At 39.2% G+C, this 25,691-nt stretch overlaps 1 protein-coding gene across 11 annotated transcripts in view; it reads left to right on the top strand.

Annotated features, from left to right (window-relative positions):
* The window catches only part of LOC128262736 (dual specificity calcium/calmodulin-dependent 3',5'-cyclic nucleotide phosphodiesterase 1), a 111,625-nt gene that overhangs the window by 26,499 nt on the left and 59,435 nt on the right, over positions 1–25,691 (top strand). For 5 of the 11 annotated variants that reach the window (XR_008268373.1, XM_052997197.1, XM_052997193.1 and 2 more), the window contains exon 1: positions 13,073–13,210. The exons of 4 other annotated variants lie outside the window; for them this stretch is intronic. The gene's annotated coding sequence lies outside the window, so the exon portion shown is untranslated. Of the gene's footprint in view, positions 1–13,070; positions 13,211–25,691 lie in introns of those variants that run through there. 2 more of the 11 variants (XM_052997192.1, XM_052997190.1) reach the window with 2 other exon arrangements.

Here is a 25,691-nt window from a genome sequence, read left to right as displayed (position 1 = left end):
ATCCGCTCACCGTTTGCAACTGTTGGCTCCAATCCTATGGGTTTTCCGAAGCTGGGGACCTGCAACGGGATTAACATTTGTGATTGCAAAAAGGGGGGGGGGGGGGATGGGGGTTAGTCAGGAAACAGGACAACGTCTTTCAGGATTTTCCCCCACAAACGAGGCCATACAATTGGCCAGCAATTGTTGCTGCTTAGCCGTGGGGGTCTGGTGGTTTCCTGGCCTTGGCAGGCACCTGGCGGCAAATGCGAATGCTGTTGAGTTGTGGCGACAGTTTGCCCATTTCACCATCAGTTTGGAATTGAAAGAGCCGCTTTATTGGCTTGTCTCGGGCTGACTAAGAGCCGTTAGTTTTTACCAAAATATTTGTGGCTCAGTCGACCACTTTCTTTTCCCTTGACCTCATCGCATGTCTGGCTGCAGTACATGCATTAACCGTGGCCCATTCCGCCTGATTTACGTCCTTGGATAAGCATGCAAATGGCACCAGCTTTGGCATAAATTGCGTCTTTATTTTTAATTATTAAACAACGTCGCGGTCTGGCAAGTTACGGGCTAAGGTGGATGTCAACGAACTTGCTCATTAAGCTGAGCTGAAGGCAATCAAAACTTTTCTTTTTCGGGCCAAAGTTATACGCCCGTCAATTATTGTACTTTCGGTAATGCTGGCCAAGTTTGCCGCCATTGACTTTTACTCTTTAACTGTCATCTGTCCGGAAATGTTCCCCTGGGGCATTCGAGACATCTCATTAATGGAGCGGGGAGCTGGACGAAATGCCTTAAGCCGGGGGCTTTGCCTTGGCCCTCCTCTTGTCCTTGACATAATTTACAATTTCAATAACATTTCTTGTGCGTCTAAGCTAGGGAAATGTCAAGCAATTTATTTAAGCATTATCTTTTTGGCACAACTCCTTTGTCGTAAGTCGCAATCATCATTGTCGTGACGATGACGATGACGATGACAAGGATGTCGGGTGGGGGCGACTAGCGCATTTGTCATCATTAAGGATGGTTTGCAGGACTCAAAATTAGTCCGTTGTTGCCGGAGACCCTTGGTCCAGGATACGATTTATGCGTGTGCAGTTCTCCTCGAGAGTCACGCCCCGGCATTCGTTGTTGCTGCTCATTATGGCTTAAAAAAATGTTGAGCACGTCGACGCTTGTTTGCATGGAAATCGTCCTGCCTCCTGCTTCTTGCCTTCTGCCTCCTTCCTGTGGAGTCCTTAGTCCTTAGACCCTCGTCCTAGCTCTCATTCTCGCCATGTCTTGGACAGCACTTGAAACCGGTCGCTGGGGTCCAAGCCTAAGTCCAAGTCCAGGCAGATCTGCTCACCACTGCGGCCACTTGATAGTCAGCGCTGACATCTCATTATGGTTGTCTGCCCGTCACCAGTGCGTATGCGTGATGTCTTCCTCCCATCACCGACGGCCTCATTTTTTATTCGGTGCGCTTATGTGTTGGCAAAATGTCTACAACGCGAATTATTTTTATGTGCCATTGAGGACCAATTTCTGTGTGTGTGCCTCCAACAAATCTATTTCTTTTTATTGGAGTCTCTGTACATTTCACTGGAATGTGACAGGGAAAAAATAAGGAGGCAAAATGAAAGGGTGTATGTATAGAATATGTAGCTACTATTTTTAATACAAAATGTACGCAAAATTCTTAAAATGCTATTCATTGCACTTGCATTCTATTGCATCAACATTCTATTTCTGAACAGAATTGGTATTTATTTTACTTCAACCATTTGGTTTTCAAACTGCCAGTTGTTTGCCTTGTGTAGAAAACTTTGCCAACAAGTTTATTGTAAGGTCAATTTAAGCAATCATAAACTACGAAGTTTTGAGAGAGATTCAACTATCAGATGGCAATTTGAATTCAGGCCAAATTGTTTGCTATGATCAAATATTTCAATGGTTGTTTTGTTGCTTAGAAATTACTGAAATTAAACTGCCTTAGATTACGGTGAGGATAATTTACATATCCTGACCGTTACCCAGAGAGTTTTCATTTGAAGATTCCCCAAATTCCTGCTTTTAGCCCTACGCCTACGCATCCATCTTCCGTTTGGACCTTCATGCAGCCAAGTCAATCATGGCCCACTTGACCGCAGCCACTAAATCACTTTGAACGAGCCCGTTCCTCTGTGTTTTAGCCTGGCCGGAGCCACTTATCAGATGTTTATCTTGGCAGGGAGGAGTACTCAGGGACTTTGGGAGTGGCGGGCTGTACAATCTCAGCCCTGCATGTTGACAGCGACATTTACATAGGAGGACCCCCGTCGCAAAATCAATTGCACTGTTGCCCCAGAGGCGGGGTCTTTGAGCAGTCGCTGGCTCCATTGACAGCACATTAACCCGCAGACAGACAAAATACACAGGGACGCATGCATTATTTATTAGCATTTTCCGCTCGAAAGACAAAACGAAAGAAAAAAAGAAGACAGCAACCTTAGAGCCAGAACAAAGGCAACTTTCAAGTAGCTGCCGCTGCCGAAAAAGTGCTCAATCAGCAGGTCGAATGAATCGCTGACTGACTTCGTTCGTACGCACGAATTGACACTTGAGATGGATTAGCATGGGGCCCAGAGCGAAAGAGACAGGAGAAGCGGCAGAGAGGGACAGCCTGAGGCGCCGTGACAATAAATCAAAGCTATTGGAAATTTACAATCCCGAGAATGTGAACAATTTTAATTCTCCCTCACATGAGCAACATTTATACAAAAATAAGCTTTTTATCACAATTTGTATTAATAGGCATTGGTTAAAGAGCTCCGAAAATAAGTATTAAATGGTTTTTCCTGCTGACTAGATAGAAAGCAACATTTTTGTTTCCATGAAATTGCTTCTATTACTATAATATTAATACTACCAGAAAAATAAAACAACATTCCTGGTAGAAAAAAGTGCTTCTATTAGTCATTGAAAATTTCAAGTATTTCTATAACTCCAATTTCCGCGTACATAATATGGTTTTTTGGCTTAACCTGACATGGCGAACAAACAATGTTTTAAGCAATTTTTCTTAGTCCATATTTCGTGTTTAAAGTTTTTACTGCCAGAGTTTTTACTGTGGCACTTATGTTTTGCAAGCATTGCTATTTCATTTTTAAGCCTAACTTTAAGTCTTCGTTAAAGTTTTAAACATAAAATGCTAGTAAAAACACATTTATTTTCTCCCGTTTCTCCCATTTCGCAGCTTTTCCTTTCCCGCAAGCCTTTGTTATCACTCATTGATGGAGAAGCGAAAGAAAAAGCAAGAATCCATTATTTCAAAAACCCAAAAAATGTGTTGTGTCTTGTGGTCGCAGTTGGGGCGTTAAATTAGAACAGCTGTTCTCAGTGGTTGCCCTCCTCGGATGGCTGATGACTTTGGCTCATTTAGTCCGGAAGCGCGGCGCTGGCAACTAACCACTTTCGTTGTCTTTTTCCCACTCATTATCCTCCGTCTCGAACGGTGCCGTCATGCTATTTCCCGTTTCCGGCAGTTCCGCCTTTTGCCTTCTGATATCACAGCGCCAGCAACAACCATTACGCAGCGTTTTCCCATTATTCTGTAAATTATGAATTAGCTTTGAGTGGGATCCTTTCACCGCTGACGCATCTCCATCTCCATTGCCATTCTTGTCTTCGATTCAACCTAACCCAACCAATAGAAATCGTAAGTCTCTTAGTGGATCTCTGTCAGCGTTAATTTAAAATTAACGAAATCCTTAAACGTATGTGCTGGATCATATAAAGATGACTGCCTGTCGATAAAATTGTCACTGAATTGGAAATAAAGGTTGTATAAGCTTATAACATTAAAACGAAAACAGTCAAACATATTTTATATATTAATAAATGCTCAAGAACAATCATAATTAAATATTTAAGCAAACGTTTTAATTTACGGCAATTTCAGAGTCAAGAGAGTTATATGTATTTTTACCTTTAAGCAGTCTTGAGCAGTCTTTTTTAGCGGTGTATGGTACGTGTATTTATAAAATCCCTCAGGTTTTGCCAACATTACAGACACGTCCCTTATTTCTTGGCTCGTGTGCTTGACTTGAGCCTATGTTAAATGCTTTGTCGTACATCAAAATTATGTCGGCATTTATTAATGAACTGTAAATGTGATTGATGCGAGTGTTTTTGGCCCTGTTCATTACTTTACTCTGGTTTTTATTGTTGTAGACCGCTGCATTTGTGCGTGGCTTGACTATAATGTACGCAGAAATATAAAAGGCGCTTTAAATTATATTGCATGCAATTTATTTAATTCCGGATGAAGTGAAGCGAAATGAATCAAAATGAAATAGAATGGGAGCCTGTCTGTGACTGCCCTCCGCCAATTTGTCTGTCTGAGTGGATGCTTGGATAGTAAATTGATCAGGATAAGCTTTAGGGATACATTAAAGTTAGCCCCTAAAGAGCGTAGGCGTTTCTGTTGTGTTAAGAGAAACTACAATCTACTTAACTTTCCCATTATTTAATTAATATTAACATCCTGCAGTTCATTTTACTGTTTTAATTTAATTTTTCTTTAACAATCAACACTTTAATTAATCTTATGAAAATGAATTTGTCTTGAAAAGAAAAGAGATAATAAACTGAAAGATTATATATTATATTCCCAAATAATAGGCGTTTCTGTTGTGTTAAGAGAAACTACAATCTACTTAATTTTCCCATTAATTAATCAATATTAACTTCCTGCAGTTCATTTTACTGTTTTAATTTAATTTTTCTTTAACAATCAACACTTTAATTTATCTTATGAAAATGAATTTGTCTTGAAAAGAAAAGAGATAATAAACTGAAAGATTATATATTATATTCCCAAATAATTCATAATGCGCACATGAATTGTATTCTGCATTAAATGTTTCTCTCAACTTGTGAATTCAATAAAAGAGTAAAAAAGTCATCTTTCAATCAAAAGTCCCTGCTGTCTGCTTTTTTTCCTTTGGGTATATAACAGTCCATCACATCCTTCCTGTTTATATTTCTATTCTTTTTTTCATTCCCTTCATCCGCACAATCTTGTTTTCCCGTCTCTCATTCAAATTCTTCTACCACCTGCGAAACAAGAATAACTACATTTCGTAAGCAACATAAATCTGACAGAGGTAAATAAGTAAAGCTTAGTGAGTGAAAGGAAATATAAAAATGCAGCTCAACACGCTTTCCAAGTTTGTTGTCACAACTGTTGCAACGCAATTCCAAAACAAAGCATCTAATTCTGGCTTAAAAAACTCCCCTCATTCGATGATATCCCGTTGCCGTCCCTCATGTTGATGTAGTGTAATTACACGTAGTCAATTAGTCAAATCATTAGAGCCCAATCTGGAGAGCTGAGACAACAATGGGCCAGGCAAGAAGATTAAGAGGCATCCTGTGTCGGTAAATAAGAGTTGGCCAAAATAAAACCCCTATTAACCTGAGCAAGGAAATCTCTTAAGCGGTTACAGAAAAGCTGGGACTTGGCTTGGATTTTTGGGGTCTGGTGCATTAAAAGTGCATTACGACAGCTGCGATGTGGGTGGTGGGAAAAACAACAGACAACAAACTAAGTGAAACAGATTGCAGCTGCAGCATCTGAAGGACCTTTTTCCTCTTAATCCACATCCTCCTCCAAGACCCGCACAATTTAAATTAATTAAGCTGGCAGGGGTGCGAGAAAGCAAGACATTGTCTCTATTTTAAATGCATGTCATGTTTAACCCATTAGCGTTTTAGGAATAACAACTAGAGAGTTTCTAAATACTTTTAAACCTAAAAACAAAAAAGCAAAGTATAAACAAACTTATTTTAAACAGTGATTGAAATGCTTTAAAACATTAAAAGTTTAAGTATATAAAAGCTTAGCTTAACACTAAGCAGCAAAACTTACTTAGAAATTTTAAACCCTAATATTTACATTTTTTAATGGAACTTTTTAAGAGTCTATCTCATCAGGTTACAAAGCGCACTATATTAAAATATATTTTAGTCGCTATGAGAAAATGCGTTTTTTTTGGGTATATTTGCTGTGCGTTTAAAGTGACCGATAACTTTTATTTATTTTTTGCTTAGACTATTTACTGTCCTAAAAATTCGGAGCAAAAAAATGAAACTCCTTGAGACAACAAATAAATTTTGCCACTACGAATCGATGATTCGTCCTTTGCTAATAAAGGGGGTTAAGCATACGCACCGTGCTCAACGTGGCGAAGAGGGTATTGCGTGGTGTGGCTTACCCAACGATAATGGCATTTTTAGCACCTGACATAATTAAACAATCAAGGCCCGTCGCAGCCCCTGCCAAGGGATTAGGTGTCAGCTTCATAATGCGAGCGCTTGACCTTCGCCGAAGGAGCGTGAAGTGAATCCAAGAATCCGGTAAGATGGATACGCACACACTGGGCATTGTTTGCAAGGACCTGGCAAACATGACACAGGGATACATAAACACACACTACACACACACGCCACACACACACACAGACCGCCATGGAGGGCACTAAAATGCGCTTATGAGTTTTTGCGGCAGCCTCGACAACGGCAACAACAACACCAGCAACAACTTAAATATGCAAATATTTGCACAATGGCAATGCAAAGACGAGATAGGAAATTCAGAGGGGGTTGGGGGTTGCTCGGGAAGGGTGTTGATGATGCCACAGGACCGCAAGCCCGTCATCATGTGGCTCAGGCGACATTTGGCAGCGTCGAAATCCCGAACCATCCAACCGTTTATGATTTACTATATTCCTATTATCGCCCATCCAGCCAGCAACTCTATCCTCCTTTTATGGCTTCATCTGGCCGAAAAAACGAAAATGAAACAAGTTTATGAACATTAGAATTTCAATTTGGCCAGCACACACATAATGACTGCAATTAAGACGGGTTACATGATGAGATTTTAGTGATCCTAGTCGGTTTATGAAATTTTTGGGGTTTGGGAAACTCTTATCGTTATCAATGCTAATGATTAAGAGAGTAAATTGGCTTGTGAAGAGAGTTGGCCCTTAAAAGCTTTTGATGAAGCTCCACAAGTTGACAGTGCTGTCTCTCTTTTATCTCTGTTAACAAAGCTTTTCACCACTCTGACTGCTTTCTCGATAGTTGTCACTAAAGCTGTATTTGTGTCTTGGTTACATTTGGTGCCGAAAGATGGCGTTTATAGGGTAAAAATAAAGCTTTACAGCTTTTAAAAAGAAAACCATTTTATTACTTTAACCTTCATAACTGTTTTATTAAAATTTAAAAAAAAATACAACATTGCGGAAAACATGCTCAGAAAAAACTTGTTTTACCAATATATTTCTCCCTTTTTTTGGTTTATTTTAATTTAATAATTAATTTTAACTAATTTAGTAAATTGTGTTTTAAGACTAAATCGAATTTCAGAGTTTTAAATAAGTTTTTAGTAGAAGAGACTTTAATTCTACTTCAAAACTATATTTTTTATTATTATTAAAAACTTTACCTATTAACAAGTTAAAAAGACGTGACAATGGCACCTTCAACATACAACATTTTGTGACGAAAAACTAACAAACATTTGACTAAAAAAATACACCATTAAAATGTTCCAACTAGAGCATTTAAGTTTATAAATACTCTTGGTATGCACACTATATTCTTTTAGCCATACTTTTTGATTGGTGTCTTACTCGTTACGATCTGTCAGCTGTAATTATGCTTTATATACTTTAAAATTTGCATGTGCAATTCACAAAATTATTCTAGTTATTGTCATATCAAAGACACTTTCCCACTTGTTGCGTGAATGGGTCTAAAAACATCACCCTATCTTAAATAGCATTTGCCACGGCGAACTTAGAATACAGGTTGGTAGGCCAGCACTCCCACAGTCATTAAGTGGATGGCGGCGCACCTATTTGAACGGCATTTAACCGCCCGTTGACAATCGGGCGATAAGGAAAAAATGAAAACCGCCAACTTGCTGTCAAGTGGTGTCAAATAATAGGCCGATGGCCAGATTTTCGATTTTCGATTTTTGATATGGCAACGCAGCAGCGGCAGTGCTCTGGTACCGCTGCTCATTAGGCAAAACATCGAAAGTTGCTGCGATCCACAATTTGTATCGCCCGCTGATCGGCTGGCTTATTGAATTAAATTTAATTGGAGCCCAGGTAAACAGTCACTCAGTCAGTCAAACAGTCAAACAGTCGGTGGTCAATTTAAGGCTTCTGCCCCCTTCTATGGCCACATATAGCACCCCGCTTACACGCGCTGCCCGGCCATATAAACGGCAATTTCGGATCGGATACTCCTCGCACCCTCCCCGAACCAAAAAAGATACCCTCGCCCCCTTTCATCCCCTGCGTTTCTTGGGTCTGCGCATGCGTGGCGCGCATATTTCATGGCAAGGCGATAATTAATGCAACCAAAAACTGAAATACAAAGTGTCTCTTGTTGTTGCTGTCCAAAGTTGCGACAAACAAAAAATCCAAATATTATTTTTATTAAATTTGTTCGTTTATGGATACGCTACATAAAGTTGATTGAGCCGGCATTTCGTTTTTGTGAGGACAAGCGGCATGTATTTCAGCTTGCTAAACAGAAATGGCTGTGGGTTATAAAAATATTTTTTTCGTTCTGACAATGAAAATGGAAAAAGGGTGAACTTAAGCTACAAGATTTAAAAGTCAACTATTATCGTTAAAATACGATTTTTATCCGTACATTTTAACTAAACTGAACCACAGGGCTTGCAACTTTTTTTTGCTGTTCGCAAAAGTCATTAAATTTGGTTTCAAATTCCTTTCAGTCAACTAAATTCGATTTTCAGGCTAATCATGCAGCTCCGTAGGGCAGTCAACAAATCGGTCGATTGCAACCAGAAATTGCTTTCATGTCTGTCAACAGGTTTTTGACGATTAACTCTATCGTGCGGAGCGGTTCACGGGGCAAATGTATCCAGACTGCGACTGCAACGCGACTCAAAAATCTGTGCATGATGATTTATTGCCGGTGGCCCGCTTTTGGCATTTGACGCATTTGTGCAACATGCGTTTTGACATTTAAAGCTGATTTGTGTGAAATTTGAACGAACAAACAGCAACAACGCGCGGCGAATTAGTCTTTTCTTTTTTTTTTTTTTTGCACCTCGCATTTGACGCTTGTCTAGTTCTAATTTTAATTAGAATTTGTTATTGATTTAGTTGTTGATTTATTAATAGCAGTGATTAAGTGCACGGCTGCGGACTGTGGCGCCCGCAGCTTATTTGCGTGGCACGCAATGCCAAGATCTGATCCGATCCAGGCCGAGCCTGTCCAGTTTTGGGCAAGCCTCAAACCAGCTTTCTGGCCAACACGCACCACTCGGAGCTGGGGCAGCTGCAGAAGTCCAGCGGCGCTTAAGCTGAGCACAAGGCTCCGCTCGCGTATCGGTCTAACACAGAAACTATTTTGATAAAGTCGCACAAGCCCGAATTGTACATACTAATTAATCAGGAAATCGACTTGGGCTTATGTCGAGTCAAATTTTGGATAACCCTGAGGTGAGTGAGAACTCTGTTGGATAAACCCTGTGTGTTTTATTATTAATGTCTGAACGTTAAATTTCAATCAAAAACATAACTTGACAACACCATCAATCTGTGATATTATGAAACTATCGGGGCAAAATCAATTAAAAAACCCGAAATTTTCAAAAAATGTTTAATAAGTTTATAAGAAATGTTATACACATAAATGAATGCACGATTGTTTATTTAAACAATCACACACCCTCAGCACAAAGTATTTTCCTATGTACATTGATTTGATTTTAGATGTATATAATTTAATATGTTGTTTTACTTAAAGGATCTTAACTATGACTATTTGGTAAAATTCTCTCGGCTCAAAATATCGCGTTTCAAAGTACAAAAAATGAAAAGGCTATATTTTTTGGTCATCAAATGCCAAAGTGGAACTAAACTTCAATTGTAACACTTTAGCCAAGAGGAACACAAAAAACAAAAAAATTAAATTTATCCAAAGCACGGCTCAAGTTTAAGCAAGCTTTGTCTTCAAAATACCTGACCTGAGTTATCTGATTGGACAGTTCGGTTACACATAACTTGGTCCAAATTCCCCTTATCCTGCAATTTGGCAATTAGCATTTGGATAATTGTTCCACAGCAAGCCAGAGTTACTGATGCTCTTTACTAATTGCTCTACGTAATTGTTAATGCCGAGTGCAGGCACATAGCCCGCAGAAATGGAATTCCAGTCGCCCAACGCTGCGTATGAGCAATATTTACATTTGTGCAGCTGTAAATTGCATTTCGCACTGCTCTGCACATATTCCAAATTTAATTACGTGTTTGCCGAGCACAAGTCATAAACATTGAGTTAGCCAAAGAGCCAAATATTTAATGGATGAAATCATGAACTTAAATTCAATTTCGGCACATTCCAATATATTCAAACATGCAAATGCAGTGGCTGCTAAATTAAATTTCAGAGCAAAGAAATTTGACAGGGTCCATTCATGTGTGTAAAGCAATTTGTCATGCACTTGATCAGCTTAGGAAAAGCAACTAAACACAAATTTTAACCAAATTACTACGAATAATTTAAAATGGTTAAGTTGCTGGTCGTTGCATCAGTCAAGGCCAATACAATTTTCTGCCAAACAAGATGTTCATCCATTATTTCCTGAAAAGGAGAGTCTGTTGGCAGTCTAAGTTGACTGCGAATACTTAAATCTCCTAAAAAGAGATAATACAATTCAAATGTTTTTAAACATCAATGCCGTCACGCTCGAAATATTTTACAACATGTATAAGTTTTTAATCGGGCTTAATTAACTTTTGCTTAGTCTAAATAAGTAAAAATAAATATTAATAATACTAATTATGTGGCTTACAATAAATTCAATAAAGCATTTAACTTTTTAAAATATAAAATTGAAACCATTTAACAAGAAAGAGTATTGAACAACAATAAAGCATAAGCCCTGCAGCTATTGCAAAAATTAAATGTTCTGTAAAAGTATAAGAATAAACGTATTGTTTGAAAAACATTGAAGTTTATGTTTTCTTCATTTTTTTCCAATTGTTCCGATGGGAGCTTAATTAAATAGTCGTCTGTTCCGGCTCGTTCCGACTTATATATTACCTGCAATAGAAAGAAGACTTTTGGGAAATTTTCATTAAGACAGCTCTAAAACTAAGAGACTAGTTTACATAGAAATGGCCGTCGTTCGGTGGAACAGACGGACTTGGCTAAATCGACTCCCCTAGTGATGTTGCTCAGTAACAGCATCGGAAATGACTCCTTCACCACTTTGCAAGATTTTGACTGAAACTACAATACACTCTGCAAAGGAATAAAAACACAACCTTTAATATAACATGATGTGAGATTAAATGCGCTCAAGGCAACAAAGGCAGTCTTAATCTTTCCTTTTGTGCCATATCTATTAGAATATGTATCTGAATAACACAACTCCTCTTTAATTTGTTCACGTGATGCCACGGTCTCATGTTTCCCCTCAATTAATGCCGATAGCCTGACCGCCTTCATCTGATGCCTCATTTTGCGGCCTTGGCCCAAATTACTCCACCCTCTTGCAGGGCAGGGTTTTCCATTTCAAATCCCCGATAAGGTTGCTACAATTATTACTCGTATTATAACTGTTTTGCTAACTGTTTACCATCTGCTTTCTTTCAGGTAAGTTGCTGGGAGATACATTCTGCTACTTAAAATCTTTGAGAGGCTTTGTTTATTTTTGATGCCTGGTAAGTCAGCCCTGAAAAGCAAATAATATGCAAAACAATGCCGCACGAAGGGAAAATAACGAGAGTGAGGGCAAGGAACTGAGGAAGGAAGTTCCAAACACTTGTTCAACTTAAGGGAAACAAGAAATTTTTAGAATATTTTTATTTCCCGGGCACCCCAAAACGGGTGTAAGTGTGTGCGTGTGGGGTATATTTTGTGAAAGTATCTGCATGATTATAAATGAACTAGTGTGTGTGTGTGTGTGTGTGTGTGTGCTGGCCCCAAGGGTCGCACTGTTGAAAATGCTTTTCATTTTGTTTTGACTCCGGAAAAGCAGCAGCAGTAGCGAAAAACCCCTCATTGTGGGTGGCAACCTGTTGAAGGCGCCCCTCTGTACACAACAACACAGCGAAGGAAAGAGACGAGAAACAATGCTCCGAAAGCGAAGCCACAAGCAAACAGAGAGACCTTGATTTTAGGAGAGGGAAAACAGGCGGATAATACTGGGAAATTCTTTCAGTTGTTCCTCCAATAATTTTCCTTTAAAAACACCTTTAAATTCTGTGTAAAATAGTTCAAAGTAGAATAAAGCACCAGCCTAATACGAAACCTTTTTTAAGATTGGTGTATTATTTTATTTTAACTAAAAAGGTGTAAATTAACCGGTTTTGTCATTCAAATTAAATTGGTGAATTTTAAGATGGATTTTAACATTTTGGCGATTTGCGGGCCAAACTTTCGGTGCCAACATTTCGCCATTGACTAATTTTCCTTTAAATGTCGCTACATTTATTTACCTGTTAACTCCTTTTACCAACATTTGTATGACATATATCATACGGCATTTACATAAATAGTTGCCAAATTCAGGTAAATGGATTATGTTTAATTTTATTATTGTTTATGAAATTTTTATAAAAATATTCGTCTATAAGTCAAAGCTTTTCTTAACTTTTGCTTAGCTTTCCCTAACCATTAGCTCGTTTCCTGACCAAGCTTTTGGGCAATTTCCTCGTGAAAATAGCGGGAAATGTGCGGCTAGCTTTTTCCGTGGTGCCATGCTCCCATTCTCTCTCGCTTGGCGAATTTTCATGCGCAGATTTCTTCGGGGGCCTGAAAGCTTTCGGTGTGGGCCAAAATGGTTGTTGTTGCTGCTGCTGCTGCTTCTAACCCGTCCAGACACGGGTGTGTGTGTGTGTGTCTGTGTTTGTGTGCGTGTGTGTGGTGTCTCTGTTTTGGATCTCGGTGTCTCTGTGATTCCGCTGCTGCTCGGTGCTATCAACTCCGAATCCGAAAAATCCAGTTCCAGTTTATCCCCAGCAGGCAGCATGTGCGGACGTAGTGCTGCTCCTGCTGCCGCATTTTCTTATCGCGTTCGCGGGCTTTCCACCTGAGCATCCACCGGCTTGGCTTATCGTGTGTTTATCGGACGCAGATCGAAATCACAGATTCAGATATCGAAGTGACCATAGCTGTGACCAGTGTTTGTCCAAAATCGATTGTAATAACCAATAATGCAATAACAAAATATATAAAATATTAATTATCACTTGAGCAAGTGCATAACCTAACGAGTGTCTTTCCGCTGTTTTTGTTTATAAATTTCGTTTTGTAGAACTTTTCGTTTATCATTATCAAAAAAGCGTCCACACCCTTGCCTACAATTTGCTTTTTATACAATTGACTTTTTATCTGTGTGTCGACTTTATTACGCCCTCACACACCCATCGAAAAACCGATAAATATATATCTCCCAGTATTATTTCTGTTATTTCGCTTGATTTATGTGCGATGCAATCAGCTAAATGCAATTTGTCAAACTAACAAACACAAATCGATTGTATCAATTACTTAATTCCGTCTCTCGAAAATATTTTAAATAATTTTGCAAGCCAAGTGTAAAATATAGCACAACAAGAATTAATGCTAATCAAATGAATATTTCTCTGCTACTGATTCGCTTGGGCTGGGGAAATCAGTCTGTCAGATTTGACGTCATTATATTAGCATAAATAAATACAATAATCCACGCCACTCCATTAAAAAACACTTAAAAGAAATAAATAAATTTATACAAATGATTAACGCAAATCTGGCTCTCAATATGCTACTCTGCCTCTTTTATGATATCATAAAAATCTAGTAAATACAATAATATCGTTTACGCATTTGAGGGCCTCGAATTTATGTGTATTTTATCGCATAATTTGTTCGCTGACTGAAACGGAAACTTTACTTCCTTCCACGGGCCATTATGTCTGTGGCTTTTGCATAAATCTAAAACCAAAAGAAAACCGACATGGAAAATTAAAATAAAAAATAACGAAAATTAAAAAATCAATTTTTAATCATGCTATGCACTTGCATCAGCTAACCAACTTGATTTTAATGTGTAATGGACGGGACATATCGTCAAAATCACATCTAAATGTTGCAAAATGCGCTGCTCTGCGCAAATTGTTTATACAAATCTCAGAAATTGTGGCCACATCGTGTTGCCGCTTTTATATACATACGTACTTCAATGCAAACACAGTTCGACCGTTCCGTCCCCCCAAAAATCCCCCCATTTCGTAGTGCTGATCAAAGCCAACTGCGCACCGGACGCACGCGTCTACGCTGACGTCGAAGTCGAAGTCGGCGTCCAAAATAGTTGTCCGAAAATTCACATCGTTTGCATTCAGCCACACACACCTAACGGATGCAGTATCAACAGCGCACGCACGCCACAAAGAGATACCGAGATACAAAAGTATCTAGCACGTTTTCAGCATTTCGCCTACGTCACGCCGCCAAAAGCAGACAGTCGAAATATACGAATAAGCAATATCGTATATATAGATATTGTTAATTGCCCGCAGCAATTGTCGCCCCCGAAAAGTGGCACAGTGGTCGCCGACGGCTGGCACATGAAATCGATCCCACTGTGCGGTGATCAAATTCATGATGTAATAGAAAATAATACTGAAAGCGATGTGGAAATACTCTTTATATTCATATAAAGTGAATTATACGAACGAGATTGCCTAGAAACATCATTTTGACTTTTTTATTGCCACAATCACTCAAATTAATTAAATTATACGATTTTTAATTATGTGAATTTTTTTTAAAGGTCTTTAAGTTTAAATCTATAATTCAAAAGTGTTTAATAACTATTATGTTTGTTAAAAAAGCATGTGATTGGATTAGCAAGCAGTCTCATTGCTTTAAAGTTTAAAACTGTTTAAAAGTTACAAGTCACAAAACAAACAAAGACAAATCAAATCATATATAAAAACCATAACTATAAAAACTTCGTTTAGTTGTACTATTCTTTTAACAATTGGCAATATGTTAACTTAAATTTACCACTTTGATTATTTAAAATATTATACAAATTAAATAATTTGTATTTTATTGATATGTTTTTAAAAGTTTCCCAGATCTTAGCAAGTGCAAAGATTTATAAAATTACTAACTTAAAGATCCATGAAAGCAAGGAACGTGTGGTAAAACCTAGCAAACACTCCTCTTCCAGTCTTACGCTTTCTGAAAAACAAACTTCCCCAGCCACTCAACCAGAATCCCTCTCCTCCGACTTACCGCCAAAAGTATAATTACGGCTATTGCATTTGCAAAAATTTGCAATGAGAGAATGCTCTCCGAATAGGTATGTCATAGCTTTCGGACACGACACTTGTTGCTATTCTCGTTGCCTTTGTCCATTCCACTCTCGATGACGACGTCTAATTTGGTCTATTGTTAGACATGGTCAAGATCCAGTCCAGCAGCAGCAACTGCGAAAAAAGTGGCACCGAGCTTTCTGAGTGTCTTGAAGTGGTGGAGTGTTTGCTTTGGACCAACAAGCCAAGTTGGCCAGCTAATTGCGCCCATGCCCAGGGGATCAATTAGAGCCACTGCTGCTGGGTAGTGCACTCGTGATTCGGCTAGGCCTAGATGTGATAGCCAAAAAAAAAAAAAAAACACAAATCAAAGTAATGCCAATACTTTGGAATTGGAATGCAATTCGAACAACGCGTGTACATTGCCCGATTTCGGTTACCCTTTTAAGCGGCGACAGGCACTCGAGAAATGCCAAAAATGTTTGACCTACATTAAGAAAACAAAAATTAATACAAACAGTTATGATACAAAAACTGAGCCGAACCAAAAGGCCAGACGAAAATCTCATTAAATTTCATGCAGCATTCGCCGCAGATACAGCGATACAAAATGCTACAAGACAGCCGAAGATATTGAAGCGGCCCATCAATTTTCACTGCCCATCAGGCGGCGGCTGAATCTCCGTTGGCCCGAACTTGTTTCGGGCTTACACGCAACGTTGCCAAAAAACTACATGGCCAAGAGGGGATCGGAAAGAGGAGGAGGAGCAGGAGCTGGCCACTCAGGACAGCAAGACGGGCAATTTAATTAAAGGCATTTACGTTTTTTACTGCCAGCTGCGGCTGACTCTTCCTTTTCTGAGATATTGTGCACATGGTTTGGGCAACGTCAAAGGAAGACTCCATACAATGTATGTGCAGTTATTTTTTGTACATTTTTAAAAATCAGGAGTAAGTGTTCCTAACCATTTAATTATGTTTTCTACAAGCCTTTTTTGTCGGTAAAGACCATTTTTCCTAGATTGCCAGCACATTTAGTCTATGTGTCTTGTGTGCAACATGAAATTTGTTTATATGACACTTTAGCTTCACATTGAATATTTGGCTGTTAATTTTATTAATAAAAGTCATGAAACTACAAATTGCAATGATAGTTTTACTTTCCCTCATTTTTATTAAGCAAAAATAACAAACTAATCTAAGTATCTAATAAATATACTTATTTAGTTATTTACAAACTCTAAACCTAAATTCATAAAATTGATATGATAACTAGTTTTGCTTATTTAAAGTTAAATCAAATAATTGTGAATTCAGATTTTAAACTTTTTTAAATCATTTCTCTATCTTACACATAAAACCAATCAACCTGTTTAAAGGGTATTACCTTGTCGATGGTTTCGCTCCACATTTTTCCAGTCCACCGGGCACTTCATATTCCAATTGCCCTTTGTCATCGTATCTGCATTGACCACTTGCCATCTTCACATTCCTCGCGATGATCACAAGTGCAGAGGCAGAGGCAGAGGTCCGAGCCAAAAACGGGTTTTAATCTGGCCAAAAAAGGGAAGTGTGGACCACTCGCTGTGCGCTTTTCTGGAACTGTCTTAACTGTCTTAAATGATGTTAACGATGCCCTTTGGGTGTTAATTACGAATACGATTTAATCTGGACAATCGAGTGTCATTAAGTGCAGAGCAAATGATCCACAGAAATGTGATAATTAAAGCGACAGACCTTGATCAGACCACAAAGAAATAAGCGGAAATTTGGTTCGTTCAGTTTACATTCTGAAAAGAAAACAAAAAACGCGTATTTAGATGTGTACAAAATTAACATCAATTCAATTAGCCTTTCATAATGTTTTCGTTTTTTGTTTTCAAACGAACAAACAAGCAAAAACAAATAATGAAAAGCGTAGATTTGTTGCCCTTGTTTATAGATAAATTTAGATGTCAGCGAGCAACCTGAGAAAAGTTCAAAACAAAAATTGCTGACGCCACAAAATGAGGGAACGCTCTTTTCCGAAAATGTTCTCAAAATGTTTTAATGTGCGGCTTTTCTTTCGGCTGCCTTTTCCTTCTTTTGTTTCTCACTCTCTTTTTTTTCTAAAAATTTGGTTTGTTTGCTTGGCGACGTGGAAATGACGATGCTTTTGTTTTGTTACTTTCCTTCGTTGTTTGGCATTGTTTTCGCTGCCTTTGTTTAGCTTTTTGCAAGTTTTTCTTTTCGGATTGGTGAGTAGTGAGGCGTAAAAGCGTCTGCTATAAAAATTAAACGCCATTTCGACTCTTTTGATTGACTGACAGAAAGTTTGAAAATGTTGGGCAGGTGTCAGCCAAATCAGACATCGCATAAAATCATTTATGCTGCTTGGCTTTCTGTGACATTGATAGGAATTTATTATCCCTGTATATCCACGTGGCGCTTAAAATAAAGTTTCCTTTAAGAAATAAATATAAAAGACAAGTAAATTGTATGATTTTCAATAGCTAAATGTATTTGCTTAAAGAAAGGTCTTTCAATAAAAGTGTAATGTAATTTCCTGTTAAAAACATTGCACTGCAAACTCTAATAAAATATGCTCTTTAAACTTAGAGCAAAATAGTCGATATCCTTGCTGCTCTGTATATATTGTTGTTACAACTTCGGATTAAAGTTTCTTTTCTAATCAAGAAGATCTACCCGCTGACTCAATATATAGAATGTTGTCATTGTCTAATTCTCACCCACTCTCAACTTATCGAGTAGATAACAGTCGCTCCCACTGGCCAAGTTAAGTGACTTAAGTGCCGTCAAGCTTGCTTCTTTTTCTTCCTTTTTATTTAAGCTTTTACGGCGTCGGCTTTACGCTTCCTTTGTTTTTGTTTCTTCCAGCCTGGTTTGTCGGGGCTTTCTTGTGTGTTCTTATCTAATCAATAATCGCAAAAAATGTCCGAGAAGCAAACGTGCAAAACCGTTGGGAGCATCGACAAGGCAAGGACGTGCTTGGAAAAAAAAAAGCAAGGAAAAATCAAACGCTAAAGCCGAAAAGCAGACAATGCTGACTTTGGTGTGTGAAAAACTTTTGAGCAAACAATTGTTCAGCGGCCTAATAAAATCAACACTCACTCCCACTGTTCCATTGGCCCTTATGTACACACGCACACGCACACGCACACACTGCCGCACTTGTGCTGACGATAATGGAATATTGGCGAAATTGATGAAGTTATTTCGCCGTTTTCCGTAGCATACTTCGCCGCGCAGCCTTGCAACGAAATTCGATATGCAGAGGCGTTGGCTTAATGGTCCTGGCGACGCTGAGCACACATACACACACACAGGCAAACAAGCACAAACACCGCCAAGTGCCAATCGACGCCTAACTATATGCAACGATTTTTCGATCCATCAGGCCATATACTCGTTTATATAATATAAAGCTCCCAAACCGCTGCGGCAATTTGACGGCTTGCACTTAATGGCATAATCAATTTATGGCGGCTAGTCTAATTATTCAGATGAGAGTGGATGGGTAGCAAGAACCAAGAGTGGCAGAGACAATAGCGTTATGAGCTTATTGGGCGGGAAAAGTTGGGGTCATCTTTTTGAAGGATAATACAATTACCATAAGTGAGAAGAAATATAAATAAAATCCATTTAAAGTCAAATTGTAACCTAAAAAACATTTTAAAACTTTAAGAGCCAAGCCAAAATGTTTAATTTTAAAAAATTCAACTAAATATTGCCTCTTACTCAGCATTTAATATCAACAAAAATATGTCTAATTTGCATTCATCTCCAATTAGCCATTATCCCACAAAGCGTATGCTTCAATATATATTATGGAAACACACAAGATGACTTTAAATTGAAGCCCAAAACTTTTGGATAACTTTAGTATGCTAAATTGATTGCCACTTGAAATCACTACCATAAAATTCGAAATAGAGGAATCACAACTGCAAAATGGGAAACGAATGAGCGGTGTGGATGTGGATACCGAATCTGTAAACTTTTTGCTGACAATTTGAAACATTTTGTGAGGCTCGGGACAAATTCGCATTCATTGCCTTTGTTGTTGTGTTTGTGTTTGGGTATGTGTTGTATTGTGTGGTGTGGTGTGTTGAGGAGGCCCAGAGAAATGGTTTCACATTTCAGCGCGCCTAGAACTCTGCCATATTGTGCGTTTGTGTGGGTCTGCCTATACGTATGCGTTTGTATCTGTGTTTTATCTGTGTTTTGTGCCAGCCACAGAGGCCGCAGAACACAACGCAGTCATTTGTAGCCGCGCAAAAAGGGTCCTGCAAAATGTCCTTTTACTTGTCGGGTAAACATATTTAAATTTTTTTTTCCGCTGCCCTGACAGGTCCTTGCTGTTTCTTCATTGACAGTTTTGGCAGACGCTTTTTTCCATACCGATTTTGGGCTGCGGTTTATTTTGAAAGCCACTTTAATTGGGAAAACTTCGGTTGCCGTGGCCCAGCTGTTGTCCTGGGAACTCGGGCAGGTGGAAATCAGCGCAGGCGGGTGAGGAAGTCGGCGCATTTGAATTGCTAATCAAGTTGTTGATTCTCCCAGCTAAAAGGAAAAAAACAATTCTAAGAAGTTTTTAATGATGCTGCAGCTAAAGTTTTTCTGTTTTCAGAGAAAACAAAAAGCAAGTGTAATTTGCTTTTAATTAATGCCAACAAAGCAGTTGAGAATAGCACGGCCGAACTTGGGCAGCCATTTCGCAACGGCTCTGTCCTGCTCGTCTTGGCCCTCAGCCAATTGGGCCATTTCAACTCGGTTCGGGCGAGGCGATAAACATGCCAAAAGCGTCAAAAGCCGGTGCTGCACAAACTGCTCAGGAAGTTGCTCATGAAGGGGGGGAATCGAAAGGGGTAAATAAATCCGGACTGGATCGGTAGTAGTTTCTGGCATTTGGAAGTTCCTTTTGCCGTTCAACATTCTCGAAAGCTGAAAAGCTGTGCGAAAGTGTTGCACACTTTTTCGGGCTTAGCCAAAGTTTTCTGCACCATGCAAACACCAAGAATTTGTTGAGGCCAGAGCGGCAGAAGGCAAGCGCAATTTTCCTGGATATACATAATCATAATTGCAATACCTTGTTCTGCAGCAGGCGAAAGATAACCGCAATTTTGAGCCATTTCCTGTTTGGTAAGCCCCAATCCAAAAAGCCATGTAACCCCATTTTCTTTATATATTTTAAAACTTTTAATTACAAATTAGTGCCGGAGTTTTTGACAAAAAATGAATCTAAGTATTGAAAAGTTTCCAAAAAGGGAAGACAAATAATGCCAGCTTAATATTTTGCCAATTCATTCCATTTACGTTGTGTACACCTAAGGTGCTTTTCATTATATTCCCCATGTTCCAGACATTGCATCATCCAAAGGTACACAAATTTATGGCTACACTTGGGTATGCATTTGATGATGTCACTAATGTACGTTAACGCTCCGGGGCGCTCCAAAAATGCTAAACATACAACCTCATAAATCGCATTTAATTGCTCGAATACCTTAACAAATGAATAGATGTTTTCCCGACCCCCTCCCCTAGTAATTTTGGTCCGCTAATAAACTTGATAAATGACAATGGCCGAAGGCAAAACCTCTGGCGCCATTTTGAATTTCACACCATTACATGTGAGAATACTGTTCAAATCGCTGTTGTTGTTGCGTGCCCGAAAAGATTTGAGAAATGGCGCATCATTTGGCAAGGAGCAGGCCAAGTGGTGTCGAGTGCCAGGACTCTCAAAGTGATTCGCCAAATCGTCCGCAGAGTGATGGAGCGACTTTGGGGGCGAAGGCAGGATGGGCCTGTTTATTTACCCAAAAAGTCACAACTTTGTGTGCTGTGTGTATGGCAAACACAAATAAGCAAACATCAAAACGAAAATTGCTCAAATACACACAGGGGGTGGTATGAGGTGGACGGAAAAAGGGGAACGAGTTGTAGGCCATCTGGAAAAAGAAAATTTCAGTACACGATAAGAGATAACCCTTTTTATAAGCCCGTTCAAGAGAAATCCTTTAAATATGCCCTTCATATAAATAAATATTAAATGCCTTTAGTTGTATAATACTAAAACCAATTCCAATGCTATGAGGAGAACGGTTTTAAAAATATGCAATTCTAAAAGGTTTATTTAAATGCCCATAGTTGTATAAAACTCAAACAAATTCCTGAGACTGATGGCCAATTTAAGTGCCGTCAGTCAGGCATAAATTAGAAGTAGCATTTCCGAAATGCAAGCAAGTTCATTCCATTACTTCGATTCCTTGCCATTTTCCGCTTGAGTGGAAAAAATTTCCCATATTGCCAACTTTTTTGGCCAAGATTACGACTCTTACACAAACGCATACGTACGACTCTTACACGGAGCCACGTTTATGGCCAAAACAGTTAACAGACTTTGTTGGGGTTCCTGGCCAAAGTTGTTTGGCCATTCTGGCACTAATCGAAAGTTTTCTTCGTTTGAGATGGCCAAATGAAGTGTTTGCATTTAACGGCCCAGGCAACAATTGTGGGGCTTTATGCAAAGACTGTTGCAGAAAGTTTGCAATCAAAAGAGAAATCAAAAACCCAAGAACTTGCCACAAAAGCAGCAACAATGACGTCGCCGCCTTGATTTGTTTTGGACCACACTCGGTTCCAATGAATTGCACAAGAACCGAGCACAACTTCCAGACAATCAACGGTGGGTGTGCGGGTGCATTGTGGTGGGCGGTTCGGTGGCTCAGTGGTTCAGTGGTTCAGTGGTTGGTTGGTGCATGGGGCTAAATTGGTTGGTGGCAGCAACAGCTGCAAATGTAAACAGAATGAGGTCAGTTCTAGTGTTGCATGTTGCTCGGGCATTAGGGTAAACTGTTGATAGACGTTGGTCGACGACTAATCACCCACTGCAGAGCAGCAGATAGGGATGTAATAGGGGGGAATGGACAGCAGATAGAACGTATGCAAATGAAGCCACATTAATGACTTTGAAAGCAGCGCTGGACTACCTTTTACCTTATAATATGGTAAACCATGAAGAAAGATACAAAACTGGAATAATGTTAGCTTCGTTGCGGCTCACAAAATTTATAGATACTGATTTTGACCAGTTCTGATTTTGACTACTAAATTTTTTTAAAATGTTTCTTAGCCATGAACTTCAATCCCGCTTGATTCAGGCTTATATATACATATTTAAAAAAATTGTATGTAAGGCGTAAAATAAAATAATTTAATTCTCGAATTTATCTGGAAAATTCTTTTAAGGGTTTAAACGTTTAAAACACCAGATAAGTTTATTAAGTATAAGGTAATGTGTGAAATATCAACAATTTTTTTAATTCTTGTCTGGTATCTAAAAACTTTGTTAAGCGTTCTAAACGCTTAAGGCAAAACTCAGTTTATTTTTTATTAAACCTTGTACAAAGGCGATGAGATTTATGGCACCATATTCAGCAACTTAAACTTTTCCCTCCGGACGGGCACAATCCTTCTGCAAACTGCCGCCCTCCTTCGCCTAGGTTTTCAATTCTCCCCTTTCTGCACTGCGTATGTCATAAATAATAAATACGTGGCACATCGCCACCCCAGAAGAACTTTTCTGCAGTGCGTTCTGAGGTTCGTTTGTGGTCTTGCTCGGTGCCAGGCCCTAGGGCAAGCTCCTCTCAACCTTCCCTTTAATTGACAATTGTCTGCAGCTGAACAGGAATAAGACCATAAAACATTGACAAAGTCAACAGCGTGAAAAAGTATCCAAGAAAAGGAAATGTACGAAAAAAAACCCGGAGGGAAGCCTCGAGAAATAAGTTTTGTGCGGCGGTCCCCAGCGCCCACGAACATTTCTATTTGTCGCCCTGGCAAGTACATAAAGCAAAGCTAAAATGTAAGCACCATAAACGCATCTGAAAGTTACTCCTCTCGGTTCCCAAGCCCCTGCCACTGCCCCGCCCCCTTTTTCGGCACTTTCTTACGTCTTTTTTGCTCGCACATTTTTTGACAATTTATTTATGCGTTTAATAACGACATCATCAGCATGTAAGCGAGAACAGGCATAACGGACTCATATACATACTAACATCTACATGTATGATCTGCTCAGTGGGCGGAAGGGCGGCGGAGGGGGCGTGGTTCCCGCTCTGGGTGGCAATAAAAATGTCGCTGATTTGACAATGTTCTTTATGTTCAGAAAGTCGCCCGAAAAGCTTTCAACGCCCCAGTTTTCCCCCACCGCTTGGGAAAGGTAGCTCAACTCATTATGCAGTAATTTAAAATGACTTGGAGCTGTTAGCAGGGAGAAAACAACCTTGGGAGTCGCTATAAAGGGTTGGAAAAATGCTTCCTGTTCCCCATTAAATATTTAATATATTTTCATCAGCAATCAAGCCAAATCCTCGCTATAGTTCTGCTTACCGTATTACTTACTCATAGAGATGTGCGAGGAGTGCAAGATTATATCGGAAATATCATATAGATTTTTTCGAGATTTATCAAGCCAAATCTCTGCAGAAGCTAACTAAAGTTATCTAATGCAGAATTATGAAATCAAAAATATTGCAATTGTTTATAACAATACCGATAAGATATTGATTAAAATATTTATTTTCATTTCTAATCCAAAACAGCCCATTGACTTGCTTACACCAGGCAATCAATTTCCCAATGCTCATGAAAATTTAATTATAATTCCATATTCAATTCCCTGCCGATAGCCCATTGATTTTGCCCCAATTGACCCTGGGCGACCTGTTGCATGGAGTTTCGCATGGTTGATTGTGTGTGCCAATCTGTGGCAATTATTTCATCCCGGGAAAACGCCAACTCCCCTATTATCGTTTTCGCATTGTTTATGCGTCAATGGGAAAACGAGTAAACAAACATGGCTATAAATAAGCGGCTAATAAGGATAATTGCCTGCTTTACAAATTGTCGCAGAGCAGGAAGAAAAAGGAAGAAGGACTCAAACCACAGATAGGAAAGCACCCACAGACAGGAGGCAGCACATCTACAAGTCAAAATAGTAATAAATTGCTAGAGAAAATTGCGTAGAGCGTCGGAAGAAAACGCCGAGCCGCAAAAGCGAAACATATGGACAAGGATGCCGAGGAGGTCCTTTGAATTATATGTATGGGCAAAAAGCGCGAGGCGAAGTAGGGCGGGGGCGAGGGGGGAATCCGAGGACAGACATCCTTATTTATGGTCGTGCGGTGCGGCAAATTAATAATGCGACTTTTCTCATTTGTTTGCCGTTTCGCCTCCGACGCTTGTCCCTCTATGTAAATGGAACTTTGTAGCAGAAACTGCATTTAACCCACAGCTGGGAGTCGTCCTGGGTGTATAAACAACAAAAAACAGAAACAATTTGCAATGTAAATGCTGATGATGATGTGGTTCCCGAAGCCAATAGCAATGATGATGATGACGATGATGAGGTGGACAAAGTCAAGTCAGCCTGACTGGCTTCCTCTTTCACATTTGGCCTCATATGGCTCCCTGGTTTTCCTTTTGCCCCAAAATGCTAATGAGCCAAGTCAAGGAATTCTCACTCTATCTCCTTCTCTATTTTCTCCGACTTTTTCTCCGACTTTCCCGCAAAGTGTCAACCCTTCAGGCTGTTGGTAAATTTATTGCACACTTCCTGTCGCTCAGTTTGTTTTTCCAGCTCCCCTTCAATTACATGCAATTTCTTCTGTTTTTTTTTTTGTATTGCATTCCGCATCGATCGAACGCAGAATGTGGTGTGTGATTAACGGGTGCGATTCGCCGAGTCCCGAGTCCTTGGCTCTTCGTCCTTCGTCCTTTTTCCTGGCAGGCCTGCCGTCCTGCGCAACATTCTTGGCCCCAAACTATCGCACTTTAACTCATCTTTTATTTACCCGAGAGCCGAGACAAGCCCGCAACGGCGACGCTCTGGCGCCCCCCAACATCGGGCCAAATTACACCAGCGAACAACATGGACGGGTCGTGTCAAGAGGCAGCAACAACACAAAATTACAACAATTAAAACGGGGGAAACCGTAGCGCAGGCATAAGTATATACACCCGTTTATATGTGCAAATGACATGGGCGACAATGCAGCTCCATTTAATATGCACTGACCGAAACAAATAGCGACTTGAGATCAAAACATGACATTCATTTTAAAAAAGTATGACACCATTCCTAAACTAGTTAAGCAATTAAATGAATAATCATTAATAGAGGCTAAAAAGGACATAAAATATAGGAAAGACTATATATTTTGCTTTAACATTTTTAATTTTATTTGTTTGTAAAACTTGTTTACAAAACTTATAAAACTTAAACTTAACTAGATAAATGCCTATATTTAAAAAATATTGTTTATGGTAATATTTTTTTGATTTTTTTGTTTAAAAGTTGCAATAAAATATAAC

Source organism: Drosophila gunungcola, unplaced genomic scaffold (assembly GCF_025200985.1).
Source record: "Drosophila gunungcola strain Sukarami unplaced genomic scaffold, Dgunungcola_SK_2 000001F, whole genome shotgun sequence".
NCBI lineage: Eukaryota > Metazoa > Arthropoda > Insecta > Diptera > Drosophilidae > Drosophila > Drosophila gunungcola.
The sequence above is the reverse complement of the archived record's forward strand: the minus strand, read 5'-3'. Positions and strand labels throughout refer to the sequence as shown.